At 49.1% G+C, this 4,893-nt stretch overlaps 1 non-coding gene across 1 annotated transcript; it reads right to left on the bottom strand.

Moving 5' to 3' along the window:
* Nucleotides 1-1,651: 1,651 nt before the first annotated feature.
* Nucleotides 1,652-1,723, bottom strand: TRNAG-CCC (transfer RNA glycine (anticodon CCC)). Its single transcript has one exon. It is a non-coding gene; the product is annotated as a tRNA-Gly (tRNA).
* Nucleotides 1,724-4,893: the final 3,170 nt, after the last annotated feature.

The following is a 4,893-nucleotide window of genomic DNA, read 5'->3' as shown; positions in this document are numbered from 1 at the left end:
TGAGATTTACACAGCTCCGTCATACAGCACACAGACTCTGAAAATCACACCCAACTTTTGCTGCGGCATATACATCCCATACATACATCCCATACAAGCATGTGGGCTGGATGCAAGAGTTGGATCAGCAGGATGAGTGTGCCAGGACAGGTAGATGTGTCTCATCTCTGCTTCCTTTCACCACTCTGCATATCACGAATATCTTAGATGAGAAGAGGGTACAGCGGTGGGGAAAATGAGCAGGAGGGTACAGCGGTGGGACAGATGAGAAGAGGGTTACAGTGGTGGGACAGATGATCGGGGGGGTTCAGTGTTGGGCCAGGTGAGAAGGGGGTTCAGTGGTGGGACAGAAAAGCAGGAGGGTAGAGCAATGAGGCAGATGTGAAAAGAGGTGTATTGGTGGGACAGATGAGCAGGGGGTTACAGTAGTGAGGCAGGAGAGCAGGGGGTACAGAGTTGAGACAGATGTGCAGGAGGTACATTGATGGGGCAGATGAGAAAGCGGGTTACTGTGATGGGGCAGATGAGCAGATGGGTTCAGATGAGAAGGTGATTCAGTAGTGAGACAGAAGGGGATGGGGATATGGTGGCGGAGCAGATGTACAGGGAGGTACAGTGGTGGGGCAGATGAGAAAAGGACTACATTGATGGGGCAGATGAGCAGGGGTGTTACAGTGGTGGGACAGAAGAGCAAGGGGGTATAGTGGTGGGAGGAATGAGAAGGGGGTTCAGTGATGGGACAGAAGAGCAAGGGGGTTCAGCGGTGGGATAGAAGACCGGGGGGGTACAGCGGTGGGGCAAATGTGAAAGGAGGTGCATTGGTGGGACAGATGAGCAGGGGGTTACAGTAGTGGGGCAGAAGAGCAGGGGGGACAGAGGTGGGACAGATGTGCAAGAGGTACAGTGTTGGGGCAGACGAGAAAGGGGGTTACAGTGGTGGGGCAGATGTACAGGGGGGAACAGTGAAAGGGCAAAGGAGAAAGGAAGTAAATTGGTGGGACAGATGAACAGGGGGTTGCAGTAGTGGGGCAGAAGAGCAGGGGGAACAGAGGTGGGACAGATGTGCAGGAGGTACAGTGCTGGGGCAGATGAGAAGTCTATCACATAAAATCCCAATAAAATGCATTTATGTTTTTGGTTGTAACATGAAAAAATGTGGAAAATTGAATGGGGTATGAATACTTTTTCAATGCAATGTATTAAGCTTATGATCTACCAAAACCTCCAAATCCTTCTCTACTATGGATCCCCCTACATAGCCAGGAAGGGAATCACATGGTTCCTATGATAGGTTCATAGTGATCGTGGACCAGGACATAACCATGCAGGGACCACATGGCCCCTATAGTAGGTTCATGGTAATCTACAACCAGGACATAGCCAGGAAGGGATCACATGGCCCCTATGATAAGCTCATAGTGATCTCCGACCAGGGCATAGACAGGAAAGGATCACATGGCCCCTATGGTAGGTTCATAGTGATCTCCAACCAGGACATAGCCAGGAAGGGATCACATGGCCCCTTTGGTTACAGCATTTGTTCACACCTGGCTAAAACTTTTGCACAGTACTGTAGAGGGAACATTGTATATACAGCTATTATGAGAAGAGGGGGTAACACTTACCAGGTGAGGCAGCCATCTTGTGAGATTGCGTTGGCCAGGAATCGAACCCGGGTCAGCTGCTTGGGAAGCAGCTATGCTTACCACTGCACCACCAACGCGAGGTAGCATGTCTTTGGAGTGTGGGAGGAAACCGGAGTACCCGGAGGAAACCCACGCAAACACAGGGAGAACATGCAGACTCCATGCAGACAGTGTCCTGGTCAGGATATGATCCAAACACCCCAGTGCTGCAAGGCAGAAGTGCTAACTACTAAGCCTCTGTGCTGCCCGATCTTAAAGTAGAACTTCACCTATAAATGGAAGTTCCGCTTTTCATCCTCTTCCTCATTCGTTGGCCGAGAATCAAACCCAGGTCAGCTGCTTAGAAAGCAGCTATGCTTACCACTGCATCACCAACGCGAGGTAGCATGTCTTTGGAGTGTGGGAGGAAACCGGAGTACCCGGAGGAAACCCACGCAAACACAGGGAGAACATGCAGACTCCATGCAGACAGTGTCCTGGTCAGGATATGAACCAAACACCCCAGTGCTGCAAGGCAGAAGTACTAACTACTAAGCCTCTGTGCTGCCCAATCTTAAAGCAGAACTTCACCTATAAAGGGAAGTTCCACTTTTCATCCTCTTCCTCATTTGGCTTTAAATTTCCTAAAGGAACTGGAGATACAGGTCCATATTGTAGTGTTATGAATCTTTCATATTCTGTCCTGTTGGGAGGGACTCTGAATGGTTCTCATTCCATCCACCCTACCCATTGAGCCATCCATATTTCCCCTTGGGTTATATTCTTAAGGCGGAGGTTCACACAAAAATGGAACCTCCGCTTTTCGGAACCCTCCCCCCCCCCTCCGGTGTCACATTTGGCACCTTTCAGGGGGGAGTGGATTTTTGATTTTGGCGGAACTCCGCTTTAAGTGACCTAGAGATGCAGATCCATTTTGTAGAGTGACCTAGCGCTGCAGATCCTTTTTGTAGAGTGACCTAGAGCTACAGAGTCCTTCAGCTGTTGTAGGTCTCAGTGGTCACTTCTCCAATATTGGTGATATCCTTCATGTGAAATGGGACAAATACATGTCCTCTGGTCTGTATAGTGTCTCTACTCCATGGATAAGCTCTGCCTTATATAAGAGGACATGAGCTAGCCATGGGTGTAACCTGAAATGTAGACAGGCAAGGACAGGACAACTCACTTGAATGTGGAAGCCTGGCTCTTCATAGATGGTAGAGAGTCCATTCCCAGTATGGTGGATTGAGCAACAAGGATGCCCTGATAGTCCATCATCATTGTCTATGATTCTCTGTCTGTGGAGCTGCTACCACTAGTAGCTCCACCTACTGTGCCCAGCCTCTGCTGTTTTTATGGGCGTCTGAATGGTGACCACTTGAATGGGGCACCAGCGCTACTTCTTTGACGCTCACCTAAAAGGTATTTCCACTTTTGCAGCCATATTGGGATAATACCTACTTTATATCTGTTACATGTTTTCATTCACAGAATAAAACTTAATAAAAATTGTAAAGTTTGCTGCTCAACCTTTAAAGAGGGAATCACGTGTGAAAAATTACAAACAAAACATGGCTCCTACAAATCTGATACCAGAACCCCAGCCGAGCATGCAGCCTGGCAGGTCAGGAAAGGGGGGATGAGCGTGCACCCCCTCCACTCCTGAGCTATACCAGGCCACGTGCCCTCAACATGGGAAGTGGACCTTGCAAAGGGGGACCCCCCTCCCCCCTGACAAGGCACCTCTTTATTTTGAGGTCATGTGGCCTGGTATGGGCAAGGAGAGGAGGGCCCGGTGTATGCTCACCCCCCTCCCCCCCTTTCCTGGCCTGTCAGGATGTGTGCTTAGGAGGATGTCTGGATTTTGGGAGGCCATGCTTTTTTTTTTCCATGGGGTTCCGGCTTTAATTGTGATCAGCAATTTTTACAATGTTCTTAAAGTTATGCTATGTGAATGGGAACAAGTAAAAAATATAAAGTAGGTGTAAAAAATGTGGCTGAAAAATTGGAAATACCTTTTAGGTGATCTCAGTAGAAGCGGTGGTGCAGAGATCTGTCTTGGCCGGTGTGGGGACCTGTGTCGGTACAGCTGTACCTGGTCCTTGGGAGGGCTGATGGGAAGACCATCTGTTTACTGGATAGGCAGGCGCCACCAGTGTGGGGACCTGTGTTGGTACAGAGGTACTGGGTTCCTGGGAGGGCTGATGGGAAGACTCTTCGGTTGCTGGAGTGGCAGCCGTCATCAGTGTAGGAACCTGTATTGGTACAGCCGTGCCTGGTCCCTGGGAGGGCTGATGGGAAGACCATATGTTTACTGGAAAGCCAGGTGCCACCAGTGTGGGGACCTGTGTTGGTACAGAGGTACTGGGTTCCTGGGAGGGCTGATGGGAAGACTCTTCGGTTGCTGGAGTGGCAGCTGCCATCAGTGTAGGAACCTGTATTGATACAGCCGTGCCTGGTCCCTGGGAGGGTTCCTTAGACTTTTTGTTGAGTCTTCTTCTAGGAATAGCCAATTGTCTTGTTTGTCCAACTATATTAATAGTGATTCAGAAGCTGCAGTAAGGCAAATAGAGGGCTGATGGGAATCCTCTCTGGTTACTGGAGTGGCAGCCGCCACCAGTGTAGGAACCTGTGTTGGTACAGCCGTACCTGGTCCCTAGGAGGGTTCCTCAGACTTTCCACTGAGTCTTCTAACACTATCCCCACACACAAAACTTGAACTATGCAGAAGAGATAATGTGGCACTCTTGTTGGTAAAGATAGCTGGTGGTATTGCTCTCTTGAAGAAAGGAGCTGATGGGAATCTTTCAAGAGAGTGATGACGTAGTGGACTCCGGTGATGATGGCTTGACTTGAAGATCTTCTCCCTCCATGTTCACTAGCAAATCATCTTCTGATCCCTCCTCCTCATCTCCTAGTTTAAAATTTCTTCCAACATTTTGGCCATCTTCATTCCCAAAAAAGCTGCACCCCTCCTATTTAGGTGCAATCCATCAATGCTATAAAGATGGTAACCGACTGAAAAGTCAGTCCAGTTCGCCATGAAGCCAAACCCCTCCTCCCTGCAATAGTTCCTCAGCCACATGTTAAGCTCCTTAAGCTCCTGCTGCCTCTCTGGTGTGGCTCGAGGTACAGGCAGTATTTCTGAAAATACTGCCTTGGAGGTCCTTTTCTTCAATATAGTCCCTAAGTCCCTGAAATCATTTTTTAGGGCGCCCCATCTTCCTCTAACTTTGTCGTTGGTTCCAATATGTATAATGACAGCTGG

Source organism: Aquarana catesbeiana, linkage group LG12 (assembly GCF_042186555.1).
Source record: "Aquarana catesbeiana isolate 2022-GZ linkage group LG12, ASM4218655v1, whole genome shotgun sequence".
Taxonomy (NCBI): domain Eukaryota; kingdom Metazoa; phylum Chordata; class Amphibia; order Anura; family Ranidae; genus Aquarana; species Aquarana catesbeiana.
Note: the sequence above shows the minus strand (reverse complement) of the source record. Positions and strands in the feature narration are given on the sequence as shown.